Source organism: Oxyura jamaicensis, chromosome 15 (genome assembly GCF_011077185.1).
Source record: "Oxyura jamaicensis isolate SHBP4307 breed ruddy duck chromosome 15, BPBGC_Ojam_1.0, whole genome shotgun sequence".
In the NCBI taxonomy this organism is placed as follows: Eukaryota; Metazoa; Chordata; class Aves; order Anseriformes; family Anatidae; genus Oxyura; species Oxyura jamaicensis.
The window spans coordinates 12,356,472-12,373,346 of NC_048907.1; the positions used below are offsets into that span (position 1 = coordinate 12,356,472).

The 16,875-nt window shown below is 40.2% G+C and overlaps 1 protein-coding gene and 1 long non-coding RNA gene across 3 annotated transcripts in view; both read left to right on the plus strand.

Annotated features, from left to right (window-relative positions):
• GALNT9 (polypeptide N-acetylgalactosaminyltransferase 9) overlaps window positions 1-16,875 on the plus strand; it is a 200,429-nt gene that overhangs the window by 130,421 nt on the left and 53,133 nt on the right. The window lies entirely within an intron of this gene.
• On the plus strand, window positions 7,853-9,050 carry LOC118174787. The gene is made up of 2 exons (XR_004754775.1): window positions 7,853-7,887; window positions 8,596-9,050. It is a non-coding gene; the product is annotated as an uncharacterized LOC118174787 (long non-coding RNA).

A 16,875-nucleotide genomic window follows, 5' to 3' on the forward strand; every position in this document is an offset into this window, starting at 1 on the left:
CATTAAGGGTCTTTTTTACAGAATAAGAACTACAGGTATCAGACCTGAGATTGCTCTACATTATGTTTCCCAACATTGCCTTCCTTCAGACATGTACTTTGTGACTTCTCCAGTGGTATTCTCACAGACTCTTTGGGGCCAGCAGGTATCAGGCCTCCCTGTGCTTCTGAGCCTGTTTGATACCTGTGATCTTTTGCCCTTGTTTTCAAGGTGCTGCTTGCCAGCAAGTCCTTCTGAAGCCCAAGGAACCTGCCATTGCTTAGCACTTGAAAATTAGACTACTTAATGTTGCATGAACACAGTTTCCTCATTATAAAGCTGGCTGTTTAATTATTTTCCCCTTACTCTTTATTCCCTGCTTCACAGAAACACGTCCCTGGTGCATGTAATGTGCTCGTTAAAGCATATATTCTGCTCATGCTGAAACACTGAACATCAGATTAGTCCATCCTTTATCCAGCTCTTTTTTTTTCTTTGTAAAATGGCTCCAAACTCCTTCACACCAGTGGGCTGGGAGGGAAGGTCATTGTAGCCAGAGCATGTTTTTGCATATGGGTGTGTGCTTATTATTACAGAATTGCAAGAGGGATGGGGTTTTTAATGGGACCGTGTGGCTACACTGCGTACACTTTCAGGTTCAGAATTCACACTGGGGACAGAAAAACTGCTACCACAAATCATCCAATTTTCCTTAAGAGGGTCAGGCTATTACCAGGATTGTGTGAGCTTTCCTTTATCATTGTGCAGGGCTTTGAGCTGTTTGAAACTTTTTCCACATGGCTGCTTCCTGAATAGATTGAACGCTCTGGCAAAACTCTGGCGTGGCTGATGAATAAGCCTCCTAAGAAATCTGAAAGCTGTCACTCTTCCTTAGACGTGAACTTGCTGAGTACGATTAGGGCTCCTGGTAAATGGAGGCAAAGGTTTTAATAGGATTATGAAATGGCACTTGCTTGAAGAGCCGAGGATTTGAAGTGTGTGAAGACAGGTTTCCAGGGGTAGGAAACCTGTTAAAGTCAGTAGATACCGAGTTCTAGAAACCAGTTCTTGGTCTTTGGGGCTTTTGTTTGCTTGTGTGTTTGTTTGTTTTCTTTCTGTATAAGGAATAATTAACCCTACTCTAAAAGTTGGAAAGGGGATTTATGAAAGTACAGGAATTTGATTGAGTTCATTCTGCAATAAGCTTTATAATGCATTGTTTGACAGTAGCACAGAACCATCCGTCTATGTTTTCTGCCTGAATCCAGCACAGTAAGTAACGCAGTGTGTGCGCCTTCTAATCTGCAAGTCCTCTTCTGATCCCCTCCTGGGTGTCTTTCAGAGCTGTCAGAAACTAGCAGAAAGAAAATGCACAGGAACATCCTCCCTTCCCTGTAGGATATTTATAAAATCCCTGTGAATCTACAAAGATTTTTTTATAACTGCAGAATCTCAAAGTAAGTTGCAAAAATTCATTCCTTTCCTGAGTCCTTGTGTGCTGATCCACACAGGAACCAGCGTCCAGAGGAGCAGCCATGGAACAAGGCCAACTGCAGACCAGAAACTCAGATCAAGAGGGCAGAGGCTGGCTGGTAAACTGAAGCCACAACCCTCCCACACAGTATTTCCTTAGTATTTCAGCACAGTGCCTATACAATGAATATTAGCTCAGCTTTCCAGTCTGGGGCAGAAGAAGCCACGCAGCATGGATTTTACAGTAAATGTGTGCCATAGCTGCGAGCCTTGTGGTGCATTGAATCTCCTAGGCAAATCCCCACATGATGCTGTCCGACTTTTCTCTGCAGCAGCCAGTGTTGAAGACTTGCTGTTGCCCATAAGCCTTGTGAGGGTAACTGGGCTACTGCTGTCTTTCCCTGGTGTGGCTGTACTGGCACAGCACCTGGACGAGCTGAGCAGGGAAGAGAGGCAGAGTGCTGAGAATGTCCCCTGCAGCTGCCCGGAGGGATGCTATTGCCCATGTGTGACTCTGTGGAGCAACGAAAGACACAAAAGGAAGGAATAAATGTATGAATAAAGAGCAAGAAATAATGGTGGGGAAGTGGTGGGACATGTTTGGCTGAAAACAGTCCCTATTTTAAAAAGCTATGACAATAATCCTTTAAACTTCTTTGTAAATTAGCATCATGTTACTGCTAAAGGAAAAGGGATTAGGCTTGCAGAGTCTGAATTAGATTACATTGCATCTAATGAACCTGCATTTAAATTGTTTTCATAATGTGAAATAGGGAAAGTCAGTGCAACTAATGAGCTGATTTGGGAGGAGACTATTTGATAACCCAGCTAATCCCCCCCAAATCTATTGTTTATTAAAAAAAAAAAAATCATCTTGGATATTCCAGTGTTAGCTGTACCCTTTTCTAAATTCCGGAGTTGGGAATATTTGTATAATTAACCTAAGCAATTTTCTATATTGAGTAAGCACCACATAAACTGATTGGGACTACCACATCTGATGAAAATACTCTGGGCTCTGCAGTTCTTTTTAACTCATATTTTTTGTTTGTCTGTTTTTGTGTAAATGTACTGGTTAGAGCTGTGACATTCTCCTAATGGGGTAGCTTTGCAGTGAAGCCAGTGTCTGCCAGGCTAGGGAGATTCTGCTTTGGTTGGGAAAAACACCAGCCATTCTGGGAAATAAAAGGGAGGTGGGTATGTTTGCAAGCTAGTAGGGAAATAGATGGACCCTTATATAATGTCATCTTGTACTGTATTTTTCAAAGATGACAGTTTCACTGCAAGATGGATAAATACAGGACTGAATTCTGGTTTGGACAAATGTTTTTATTCTGTTAGTGTTCAAAACCAGCTACTAAACCTGATGGGAATTGTCTGTGAACACCTAAAATCTGATTTTGACCTGGAAGTGTATGAGGTCAAATTGTGCCTGACTCCTGTTTGGATGGGATGCGCTCCACAAGCACCAGCACCTTGCCTTGTTTGCTGCTCAGCACCAGCCACCATGCCACTGCTCCGTCTCCTTGGTCCTGCTTGGATCCAGTGAGGGGTGGATAGCCCTGCTCATATTTCAGCCTGGTTCAGCAAAGCTGTGGATGTGTCAGTGCCTTAAGGAGACAGCCTCCACTCAGGGTAGGTCATGTTCATCTTTGCTGCTCCCGAGCACCGAACAGTCTCTCTGACCTGCAGTACAGTGAGATGGCCCAATAGAAATGGGACGGTCAAGTAGTGCTTGATTTTTGTTCAGACATGCATTTGAAATGTAGAGGAAGAGAGGACCAAAATTATGAAGTGAGGGTCCCAAATTATGACCCCGTAAGAAATTGAGTGGTAAGCTCCTGAGTGGGAGCTTACAAACATATTTAGTTATTTGGAAAGGGATTATATAAACACTAAAAGCCTAGTTTATGTTTTGACCTAATACAAGCAGTCTATGATGCATCTTTTTATAGCAGACTCATTAATCATTGCACTAAGTATCTCTTCTTTTCCTCTGGTGCTGCAATGATAAGGTGAATGAATCGCTGTTCTTATTTTGTACACATTGAATGTAATGGTGAGTGGGAAGAGATCAAGCATTCATCTTAAAGGATGCTCCAGCAAAAAAATGAAATTCTGCTTCCACCATTAAGAATCTAAATAAATTAAATAAAGTTGTTGTCACATCGATAGCTGAAAACAAAACTTTTTCCCTCCCACAGCCAGCATCAGCCAGATTACTTTCTTTTCAATAGCACTGAAATATACCTCAAAGGAGGACATCTGCATTAGTTGATGAATTGTTTTCTGTGCTATCTCAGAGATTTTAAAAACAGTAGTAATAATAATTAAAGCAAAACAAAAACCTAATGTCTTACCCAATTTGAGATATCTTAAAGAAAGCTAAAGTTTAAGAAGTCCTGGCCAGAGAAATCAACTGGGCATATCCATAGGCAGCAGCGTGACAGACAAATTCTGCGGTGGATTCAGATGATGGCTTAGTTCTCCAACAGGGCTTAGATCATGTGGTTAACAGTGGCCAACCTGCCTAGATGAAAGCAAGCCTGGGTTGTATACAGAGAGATACAGCGAGTCCCACCTCTGTCTTTATAGAAATATTGTTTGAGCTGTAAAAAATCATGATGCAGATTCACTGGAATCTCTCTAACAGGAAACAGAACTTGTTGCCTAATGCACAAGCAAATCATACTTTTCAAATTAATGCTATATGACCCAGCTTTGCTTTCCTAAAAAACAGATGAGCTATGTTTTCTCTGAGCAGAAACACTAATGGCAGGTAGTTGAATAGTGAATTCTTGACCTAATTGTATTACTTTCAGCTAAGGAGATTTAGATTCCTTTGAGCAGGCAGTGTTTTAAACACAGATTCTAGACTGGTATGCTGTAATAAAAATGTCACAAGATTTATGTATGGCAAATTTTAATTCTAAATTCTGGATGATGCTTTTTACCCTTGTGATTCATGAGGTCAGATGCCTTCTAGTCTTAGAGCTAAGAAATAAGTGGGAATGCCATTCTAGAGAGTTTTTCAAAATTTTATATTTTTTTCCCACATGCAAAGGTAGCATACAAGTGAAAATTATGCAAAAATGCAGGTTAATCAAAACGTTTTATTTCAATAAATTCAAAATACTTCATTTTTATTTTGACCTTTCCCAAGCTGTAATTTTCAGGATAAAGTAATTCAGTTTCAGATTAAAAGTTTTGAAAGAAAGCCTTTCAGTTTTAAGACATTTTATCACTTAAATGATGTTAACAAAAATTCAGTTTCTGACGTCTGTAGTGCAGTGTCCTTACACATGCCTGTTCACTATGGAGTGCAATAAAGCAGCACTTTCAGCATGAATTTAAATGCTATTAAAATTATTTGACCAGTTACGCAATGAACTCTGCATTGCCAGAGCAAAATCCTATTAAGTGATGTAATCCACTGTTAGTGAAGTCCCCCGTGTGCAGGTTGCAAAGATCTCCGTGATAAATCTCCTAGTCTCACCTTCCAGATAAGCCACGTAAGTAAATTTGTCCTCTTTTCCATCTCCAGTTTAATCTAGCATTTGTATAGGCATTTCCAAAGGTAACAGAATGTTAAGGTTGCAAAGTCAAGCACTAAGAAATCATGGAAGGATTGAATTCATAGTGGATTACATCAGTTTGCAACACCTTTCCCTCTTTAAAACAGGGATTGGAAAAATCTATTCTATGGTGATGGGCATATATGATGAGCCAAGTCCTCTGCCCATCTAAACGTTCAGCATTTTTTAATTCCTGCGGAGGTACATTGATTCAAACAGGATGAGATTAGGCTTGACATTTGTGTAGAGCAGTAACACATACTGTCTGGAAGAGGAGACAGACTTGGTTGTAAGTGGAGATGCTCTTACAGACATTTTATCCCAGCCTGATGAATCCTCGAGAGTTTGAAGTCACCATGAATCACCATGGCCAAAGAGTGCAAGTCCCAAAGGTCTACGTGTAGCAATAAATGTATTAGCAGCTTGGAGGAAGCTGCTAGCAGCCCCGGGCACTCTGGTTCTGGCTCCATGGCTGCATCCTCCCAAAACTGGTGCTCGCGCATCTATGCAGGGAACCAAAGAGATGCAGGGTTGTCAGCACACAAGAAAACCACAAAAGCAAGGATGAAAAGGACAGGCTGAATCCCAGGGTAACAACCAGTGCCTGGTACCAGGTTTCAAGTGACTGACATCAACCACCTTTCAAAGCAGAAAGGTTTGTAAAGGGTCTTCCCACACATGAAAGAGAGGACAAGAACAGCATAAAACAAAGCCAAACAGCTGAAAGATGGCCTAAGTTAGAATAATAAGTTAGAATATATGTGTGGTTTTTTTGTTTGTTTGTTGTTGTTGTTGTTGTTGTTTTTCCTACCAGATATTTTATATATTCCTAATTGTACTCAAAATGAGATGCACAACCTTGTTTCTGGGGAGAGAATCCATCTCCCCACCTGCCTGCTATTTCTTTGAAGCAGATTGAGCCCTCCCCCTTTTAAAAATAAATAATCAAATTGAAGATAACTGTAACCTCAAATGGAAAACAATGTTTTCATCAGAACATAGTGCAATGGTGCTCTAGCATGAAATTGCCATCAAACTACAGAACCAGAGCTTGTGAATACTGTTAAAAACATTCTCTAAAGTGGGAGCATTGGAAATAGCTCAGAAAAGAGCATCTGGCCATTTGGCTTCAATATCACATCATGCTCCATCGAGTGTAACATTTTATGTTACAAACTCTTTCATGTACCAGAACATTATAAAAGCACAAGGCTCAGAGTTTCAGAAACAGATCAGCAGAAGAACTGAGGAAAGAAAATGCTTCCTCAGTCTTTGCTGCTTTCTTCTCAGCCACTTTCCCGGCGGTTTAATCTCCTGCAGGTTCCTCCGCAGTGTCAAGAGTGAACTGAATGAAAGTGAGGAAAAAATTGGAGAAGTTGAGAGTGCTAATTGTGCTGAGATTGAAATAGCTTTCCCTTGCCTAATGATGAGACTGAACCAAAAGCCTAGAGATGAGCTACAGCTGGTCAGAAACTTTCTGATACAATATATTTTCTGTCACAAATTACAGCTCCTGCAAAGCTCCAAATGTTCTGTAGGACTCTTAATTTTGATGATGGTCCCTGAAAACCTGGCTTGGGCTGTTGTGTTGTGCCTGACTGCCTTCTCTTAACTAGGTGCCCAGCTTGGAAACCTGGAAAAAAGGTTTCTCTGATTTTTGAAGCTATTTTGAATCTTTTTCAGTATTGTAGAAAACACCTTTCGACTCCAAAATGAAATGCAAGTGTTTCAGGATATCAGCTGTTCCCAGAGCAAGAATATGCCTATGTGCTACCTGACCTGGTGATTAGCTCTGCAGGTGGTTTTTGGTTTGGAGATCAGAGGCTTGATCCAAGCCTCTGGGCAGCACCCGGGGCTCTCGGGCTGGCAGGACTTCTTTCAGCCAGTGCTTTCGCAGTTGGAGAGTAGCTTTGGTCTGGGCCAGTGTTTTGTGTGGATGTTCCTGACCCAGAGCAGCAAGGCTAGGTAAGTCCTGGATGAGCAGCTTGGGGGTGAGACCCATGGTGCAAAATGCTCTCTCTGGCCAGGGCTCCTGTGTGTGGCCATGTTGCTGGAAAGGTTTTCCCAAGTTCCGTCCTCCAGGCAAACCACCTCATTTATGAAGATGTACTTCAGCCTCAAAGTAGGATCCTCCATCACTGAGTTTAGGGTCCTGTGATGAGATTTTAAGGCTTGCAATGTATAAATTATCGTCTGTTGAGGAAGTGTTACTCTATTAGGATAGCTCAAGTCAGTGTTATTTATGGTGTTGAGCAGAAGCATATGAATCCTTACCACTGGTGAGTGGAAGCATTCTTGTCAGGTGAGCATGAGGGAGACAGGTGAGCTTTGAGTCTGGGGATGGGAGGGGTTGGGGTTTTTTGGTTTGGTTTGATGGTTTGGTTTTAATGCTGCCCAGAAAATGGTGGGAGGCAATATCTTTTTTTTTTTTTATTTTTTTTTTTTTTTTTTGGGGGGGGGTGGTTGCTAAAGAAATATCAAACAAGCTAATAATTACCCTTATGATAGTGTTGCCTGAATAGAGCAACACATAGAACAATGCAATACAGCTGTGTGATGGTTCCGTCCAAGCTGAAGAGCAGACAAAGGGAAGGAGTACTGTGTGTAACCTCTGCCTTTGACTAAAGGCTCACTCAGTGCCAAAACCAGTATCATTTCCAGTGTGGGTAATCCACATGAAAAATAAATAAATAATTGAACACCTGCTTAACACTGTTTATGAAATAGAGATTATTTGTCGTTGAAGGCAGCAGAGGATTGGTTACCAATGAGAGGTTTTTAATGCAATAATTGTTTTTAAAATGTTTTTAAATTCCAAATTCCGATGTCTGGGCACAGCAGCAGTCCTTGGCACAAAGAGGTGAGCAGATGAAGAGTTCGTCCATCACCACCTAGTATTCCTCCTGCAAGTACACCCCGAAATACTTTCTCAAGTGTGCCTCAGTTTTATGTTACCTTCCGTAAGAATGCTGGTGGCAGTGAGCGTTTGCTTGCAGTCCTTCAGAAGGACAGCAGTCATCAGTTGTCCAAATAAATAAATAAATTACTCATCGTGCAGAGCTGTATCATTTCCTTCAATTCAATGTCCGTTAAACGCTTTGTGGGAATGTTTCATGGTGATATTTTGGGATAGGATGTGTGCAATAATGTACCTTTAGATCATATTGTCTGCCAGGATTTGGAAACTTATGACACCCATTTACCACACTTGTTCTGTCCTTTTATTATTATTGTGGAGCTGAATACCAATACCTGCTCTGTTCCTTCACAAATGACACTATGACAATTACGTCATTTTAGTAGGGAAGGAAGGAACTGAACAAAAATTCTATTCAAATATTTCAAGTGCCCATTAAGCAGACCCCAGATTCTCTGTTAAATTTTGTTGCCTGCTTTGGAAAAGTAGGGAAACAGAGTGACTGAAAGGCTTTATTAGTGCTCTGTTATAACTTACATAGCTCCAGATGTAGTTTCACTGCTCACGTACTGCAGATAGTTTAAACCCATGTAGGAAGATTACCTTTGAATCCTCATATGTCATTGATTGTTTTTCTTCCTTGAATATCAGATTAGACTGGCTGGCAATGTTAGACATATCTATGCACGCATGCAGTGGTCAGAATGTCAACTGCTCTTCATTGGTAGCTTCCTTCCAGCATAGTGGAAAGGTGTTAGCTATTTCCAGCAAAGGGAAAACAAACGCAAAAGGGCAAATCTGTCACTTCTATTTGTATTCTAGGCTTAGAAAAAGCGGATCTCACTGAAAAAAAAAAAAAAAAAAATCATATTTAATGTGACATGCTGAATTTATAGCGTGAGAAATGCAGCCAAGGAGAACTTGAAGAAGCATCAAAGCACGTCTGCAAAATCTCTTAGATACAACTGCATATTACGTATTCAAGTGTTTTGACTGTAATAAAATAACGTATTAGTGTGTTTCAGTAAAACTGTAGCTGCGTATTTGTACCTAAAATGCCAAGTAGATGTTTTTGTTTCTCTAATAGAATGTCATTTATGTAAATATCTTTGTATCAACAGAAAAACAGTTAAATAGCTTTGAAACATGTCATGCCCATAATTCCTAGCACACTCTGGGGAGCAGGCAAATAAGTATGCCTCTATTTAAGCAAGGGAAAACCAAGGCAGAAGGCGCTAAAAATGTCCTTGTACAATGTTTGAGAGTCATTTGATGACAAAGCTTAAGTTGGAGCTATTTTAAATAGACTTTATTACATTACCCTACCAATTGCTCTGAATTTGAAGGCCGAAATGATTCATTTAGGACACATTACATGTGCATTATAGGAACTATGCTATGTTCCTTTAGGGCTTCACTGAGTGAGAAGAAGACAAGGGTGATGGCCTTCTTAAACATGTTCCTGAGTAAGAGGGCAAGAGCACACTCAAAGCAGGTCTCTTGATCTATTTTCCCTGTTCCTGATTCCATTTGGCCTTGCCACGTTCTACTGGCAGGCTGAAGAGTTCCTGGTGTATATTTTTCATTGCCCTGTGTCTGTTCCCCTCCTGGGAGGGAAGAGGGGGTTATTTTCTGTCTCCTGCTTTGTCTCCCACATGGGGCCAGTCTGGTCTGCCAAGGACCACCCAGGGTGTCCATCTTGTGCTGCTGCTGGCAAGTATGTGCCGTATTCCTTCCTCACTCCTTTCCCTCACCCTTCTTACCCCTCAGCAAGAAATTCACTGACTCCTGAGCAGCTGTACTGTGGGAATGTGCAGGCACAAGCTGCACTGGTGCAAGTGCTGGACCATCTGGAGGGTCTGTGACCACTCCATTGCTAAAGTGCTGTTTTCCCTGGTCCACTACTCATCCCTCTGTGCTTCAGCCCTTCACTCTTGTGGTCCGAGCATTCGTTGCATTGACGTTGTGCCTTTAGCCTGGAGGCACCGATCTGCCAGACCCAGTGAGGCTTTCAGAGCTGCTGACAAGTTCAGCTCCAGTTAGCTGCGGTTCAAGGTCAACTGAGACTTTAAAGTATGAATAAATGTCAGAGTTTGCTGGCACATCGATCTCAGTCTTTTTGATTACTGCCAGATCGCATGAATAAATTAGCCTTGACAGCTGCAATAAATTGTATAGGTTACTGATCTCCAGCAGTAGATGTTAAAGAAGGACATGAGAGACGTGGAGGGGAAAATACCCTCTGCAGATGCTTGCATTAAATGAGGTGAGTTTTGATAGAGTGCTCCAAGGGTGATATCTGGGCAGGAAGAGGCCTTTTGTTCATTTGCGATTCAGTGCCAAGTAGGAATATGTCTCCTACCAAAGCATTATCTGCTTTGTCAGGAGGAGTTTGGCTTACCATGAGTTATCAGTCAAGAATCCTGCTGCTGCCTTTTCCACCAACTGCCCTACCCAACCAGGGCTGGTTCTCAGATGGCTCTCAGAATGAATTATTATAATCCTGTTCAATATAAGGCCTACTGGAAAGCTAGTCTTTTTGTCACGACCATAGAATTTGTTCACTTCTATGTATTGTCTTTCCCTTAATCAAGCATGCTCCTTCTGCAGCACTGTGCACGCAGTCTGTCTCCCTATATTTTAATAACTCTTTGGTGTGTCTGTGTATTTGCAGTTATAGGTCATGGACTAGAGCTTGTTCTGGGCCATCCCCCTCTCTCAGGTTTTCTTTGAAATAGTTGGGTTTATGTGGAAATGCTAAACTTCATAACCAAAAATGCACAATATCCTGCTTTTGGAGGAAAAATGCTTCTGTATTTTAGTGTATGGGGTTGCTGTACTTCATAACAAAGGATTTAAAGGGAGAAACTTTGTTTTGGCTTCAACCCATTTTCTAAAATGAGGCCAGATCTGTCTAGATTAAGTGAATGCTTTGCATAGCTCCAATTGCTATAGTTATAAATATGCAATCATCTCTTTGACATGAGTTACTCCGTTAATAATAGCCCTGTTTAAGTGATATATGTGCTATTGATTATGCATATCTGTTGTGTATATGCCACACTGTTTGAGTGTGAAGACAACCTGTTACACACTCAATATATGTGTAGTGGTAGAACATGATGGAAGTCGTTACAAAAAAGCATTTTTTTTTTTTTTTTTTTGCATGGGAATGTCTTTACTTGTGTAAAAATAGAGTAATGCAGCCAGAGGTTGCATTTTCTATCACAAGAACTTCACCAGGGGGATAGAATGCATCGTGCACTGTGCCTGGGGTCAGGGTGTTAAGAACAGCCATGAGAAAAGGAAAGAAAAATGGGGGTGTTAAAGGAAAGAAGGCTCAGCCTAAGTGCTGAGTCCTGAAAAGCAAGTTGTCCAAGAAGAAAGATTTTAAGAATGGTGTAGAAGCTCTTGCAAGACTAGCCAATGCAGGCAGGTGGCTCCAGCCCTGGAAATGTGTGCTTACCTGATTGCTAGTATTGTGGGTCTGGGGGAGAGGGGGAAACGTTTACGAAGTAGTCAGGAGGAGGATGAAGATTATGTTTTAAGGACCAGGGTAACGTTGTGCTAGACTTAGAAATCAGGCAAAGAAGCTGTTAAAGTAAATAGATAAGAGAAAAGCAATTGGATTCCTAGAACTGGAACCTCTTGAGCACATGCCAGATAAAATGGGCAGGGATTTGTTTATAAGGGTCAGAGCATCTTTAGTTAAATAGGATGCACAGATTATGAAGGATATCTTTTGCGTGCCTGCAGAAGTGCTTTCCAGTATTTTCACTCAAATGTCTGTTGTTTTCAGATCTTGTAAACATTAATTTTCAAATGGCAAACCTTTAAAGCTTCAGAGTACGCCTAAAGATGAGCCCTCAGGGACTTTATTTTGTGCCATACAATATACTATTGTGAGAGTGGATTCGCATGATAAATTACAGCTGTGTGATTTGCATATATTACTCTGCTCTGACTTCTCTGCTCCCTCCTCAGTAATCCACCTCTCCAACTGGCATGCTGCTTTCTCAGGAAGTTTAAATTTCACTTGCATTTACTTTTTGCCTTCTAAAACATTTTGCTGATTTCTGTTCTGTGGCATTGGGAAAAGGCTGGGACTTTTCACAAAATGTATTGCAATGCAAAACAAATAACTCATCCTTCTTAGCCCCGTGACAAATTCATCGTCAAAAATAATATATAAAATATATACATAAAAATTTTGTATAATTTGTATATATATATATAAAAATATATATATACAAAAGCATCGTCAAAAATAATATATCCTTATCTTCATTGCTTATGATTTTTTGTACTCCTTTACAGTAATAAATTCTCATCTCTTTATATTTACTTCAAAAAAGGAATACCAGTCTGAAAAAGCTACCTTCATCACTTCATTTTGCAGCAACACCAGGAAAGACAACTGACTTTTTCTCCCTGAAATTTGATCACTGAAACATTGTTTTCCCATACAACATAGGGATTAGCAATTCATGCATATCCATTAGATTATTAGATTAGATTATTAGATTATGAACCTCTGTGGATTTTTATTAAAATATCACCTTCAGTGATTAATTCATCTAAAGATCTGGATCTAATTGTATCAGCTACTAAATATATTTTATGTAGTCAGATGTCAGCTCTCTAATAGACACATGCAATAACTCAGCTGTTCATTCTTAACAGATCTATTTTGACCTATCAGTTAGAGAGCAGTTATCGTATAGTAGGTCTTGACATTCTATTTAAAATTAGATTCCAAATTCCCAAGCCAAAATGCATTTATGATAATCCCAGAAAACAATGCTCGGGAATGAAAATTCAGAAAGTAATTTACAGGTTTTAGCAGAGACGGTTTTGAAACTGGCTGTTGGTTGTACTAAGTGCTTCAAATGAAGAGATGTGGATAATGGATCATGGAGCCTAGTGCTGAGTATTCTGCACTGAGCACTCAAAGTGTTGGGCCAGACCTGGTGTAAACTGAAATCAGTCCATTAACTGCCCTACCTCACTGTGCAAGCAGCATGAGCATTCTTCTGTCTCATCCTTCCTAGGACGTTTTTAACTTGAGGATCAGTGTGTTGTATTTCTAGAATCAAGCTGAGATATTCTCCTCTGGGCTGCAGCAGAATTAGGAAGTGAGTTTCAGAAAGCAGAAATTGTGACCCACGTTTGTGGTAGTATTTGCTCAGGGCATTGTGTGCACTTTCATTGACGCAAGTTGTCTACAGTATAAAGCAAAGTAAAAATAATTGCTAAGGAAAATGTGGCTCCTTTTTTTTTTTTTTTTCTTCATTAATCTATATTCATTATATTTTCAGGAGGATACAGTGACATGCAAAAGTGGCATAAGTTACTCCCTCACTTTCCATTCCCTCTGCCTCTTTTAATTAGGCTGATCTTGTCCATCTTACTGCAGCCACGTTTCCTGTCATATCCAAGACAGTTTCTGTATGGAAAAAAGTAGAAAATTGTAGCAATTAAGATGTTCCTTAGACCTTCACAGAAGACCTTTCCATTCTCAATACCTTGCAGGGCACTTATCTTTTTTTTTAATCAAAAAAGCAGATAGGGAAGGATAGTGCAATATAGCATTATAATTTTAAAATTTAGTGATGAATAAGGACACAGGTATTGTAATAAATTGAGGTAAATGTGACAGTAAGAGAAGGGAGGAGTGCTGATATGGTAACCTGGCTGAATTGCTTCTGAAAAGGTAGTTTAAAGATCACACAATCTTTTCCTTAGCCTTTTGATAAATGCAGATGGGAAAAACTCTCCTTCATCATTAGGTCATCAATGAAAATGATCTGTGTCCTGTTCCTTTGCCATTGGTGGGGTATCCACTGCCCGAAGGACATAATGAAAGGAATGAAGAATCCAGATATGAATGGCCGCCTTTTAACCACATCTCTATTTATCTTCAGATGCTTTCACAACATTCTCTGGGGTAAAGAACAGATTCACTGTCAGTTCTGCCTTACCGTGCTCCAATGTACAGAACCAAACCAGGAGTAAGGAAGGTGCACATGTAACCACACTGCTTGTGTCTCAGGGCATAGGGTGAGAACCAAGAAAACAAGATATAAAGGGCGGTCAATTTGACGATGCTCAGTTTTCAACTGCAGAGTGTAGGTGTGGTATGCAAGCAGCAGTCTTTGAGATTTGGCTATCTGCTTTTGTATTCTGATCGTGGAGCTGGCAGTGAAGAAGGTGTTTTATGCAGAGATGAGCTACTCTCAGGCATGTGAGATAAATTAACCACGATTTTCAGGACTATCTGATTTTTTTTATTTATTTTTTTGGTCTTCTTCCACTCCTAATTCCTTTATTTCTGGTGAGTCTTTAGACCTGCTCTCTACATTCTGTGTCCCTGCCAATATGTCTCTTTCATCACTCTCCTTCCGCTTTTCCTGGCTTAGCTCCACTAGGCTTTAATGTTCCACACTCATAACTAGCTGCACTGGTGAATTATGGCTTCAGTGCTGCTGTGGGCATCAGACCTCTTAAGTACCTATGAGACTATCAGGAAAGCTCATAAATGTCTTTCACAGTGAATGTGTAAAGTAAGGGAAATATTAGAGGTTTGAAGGCTTTGTAACATAAGAGAAGGCTTGGCTAGTTGAGTTTACTTCAGGAAGCAAACAGAGGTGGGTGCAAATAAAACCAGATCAGGAGCACTTTAAGTCGTCAGTGTCTCTTAGGGATTGGCAGTCAGCAAGGTACTCTAGAATGACAGCTTAGTATTTTCTACATATCCTTTGGGTAGGTTCTAGTGGCATTCATGTGTTTGACATCAAAATACAATACTCCAGAAAGGTATTTGCTAAGGATCTATCTACATCTCAGACTAGTGCAAGATCAAGTGTTAAATGTTGTTAACCATGACAACATGATATCTAGATTTTCAGCCAAAATTTCAGACTTTTTATAATATATGGTGTACATTCTGCTACGTGTGGGCATCAGAAACCAAGGAGCCTGATAAATTGTTATTGGGGCTCATTTTAAGAGTAGTGCCTGGCAACATAGCTTGGCAATTCTCATTAATAGGAATTTAGCAGATAAATCTCTTTGAATTACTTGTAGAAAATTTACCCTTACATTTCAATAGGCTGAGCTGTGTTTTGAAATTACATTTGTGGATGGTAATGTGGTAGGTATAATAACAAGGAATATGCAAAACCCAGTAGGATGCATATTTCTACATGACACTGGAGGTTTACAGTACTTTTAAATCAGAGCATCCTAGAATACTATTAATGAAATCCCCTTTAACCTTAAGGGGTAATTTTTTCTAAGTGATCCGCAGGGGATTTGACTGTTAAATTTCCATTAACAGTAATGGGATTCACAATATTAGAAAGCAAGTTCCCCACTAGCTGTGCTGAAATTTTACCCCCTGTAGCAATTAATCATGCCTGTTGGGCTCCTTAATGGAAGTATGAAGCAGATTATCTGGCTAATCATGATATGTGATCAATTGACTCTCCTGCAATAATTGATTGCTGAGAAGTTATAACCAACTCAGCTTTAGGATTTTATAGATGAGTGGCAAAAGACAGGGTGTCCCTTTCATGGTTGTAAATGCCAAGGCTTCTGCAGTTCACAGATACCACATTAGAATGATTGCAAGTGCTCCTTATTTTCTTGTAATACATCTCCTGGTGTAACATTTTTCTGTATCCCTCTGACTTTCATCCCTCCCATCAGGTCCTGCAAGTCATCCCCAATGAGGAAAAAAAACCTCCTTCTGCCTTTAACAGGGTGTTGCTGGTATCCTGCTGGGGTTCTGCATTTTTCTTTCTCCCTGAGCCAGGGACTCCATGTTCCCTCACCTCCCTCTCTTCTGGGAATCTATATTTTCAAGCTGCATTGTGAAAATGGAAAATCTTGTCTGAATGGTGTGGTCATGCTGGAATGTGTGTTGTAGCAGCTGCCTTGGCTCTATCCTTTAATCTATTATTCTACTACCTGATAGCATAGACTCATTTACCCCATTTTGTAAGGATTTACCCCTGTTTTGTAAGGATCGTTTTCTGATGTTGTGGGCTGGATGTAGCCTGCCAAGGTCAAAGATAGTAAAAGGAAAAAACACCAAGTTAAACAAGGCTAGCATATCATATTGAGAACTCACTCCTCACCATTGCTCTACTTGAATGGTTAAAGACTAGAGGATATAGAACTTACTTTTACTTACTTTTTACTATTATTATTTTTTAATATGCCTGGATTAAATCTAAGCCACTTAGCCAATTGGTCTGGGGGTTCTTTTCTCACTGGCATTCTGTGAAGGCTTAACATATTACCAAAATGCAACCTTAGGCTGCAAACTCAACTCCTGAGGATAGTCTGTTGTGCATTAGAGTATTATGGTGAAAATACCAGGCAAACATGCAAATCCAGGAGTGCCATAGAAAAATCAATAGTATTTCTTCAGGCAGAATGCTGATTTGTAGCCACACTGCATGGCTGTATCTTTTTCTTAATGAATTCTCCAGTGTGCTGAGGTGCACTAAACAACAGAGATAAATACCATTGTGCAGAGGAGCGTAATACAGATTTATAGCCTTAACAGAATATGGAGTACAGATGTTTTGCATATAACCAAGATTGGTTTATGAGCTTTTTCACAAGCAGGGGTATCTGTATTCTAAGGATTGTTTTTTTTTTTTTTTTTTTTTTTTTTTTTTTTTTAATGAAACTTGAGATGAATAAAGCAATGGGAAACTTTTCTGTATACATACTGGCACCATCCAAATGGCAGTGTCCTCTGTGTACCCCACTACAAGTTATTCAGTTCTTCTTGAGAGCAGTCTGACGACATAGGGTGGGTGTTGACAACGAAGTATCCTCAAGATCACCTGAGCAACTTTGAAGCAGAGATGTCATCGGAAACCAAAGACTCCTACAGGAGCCCTTAGGCAATTTTGA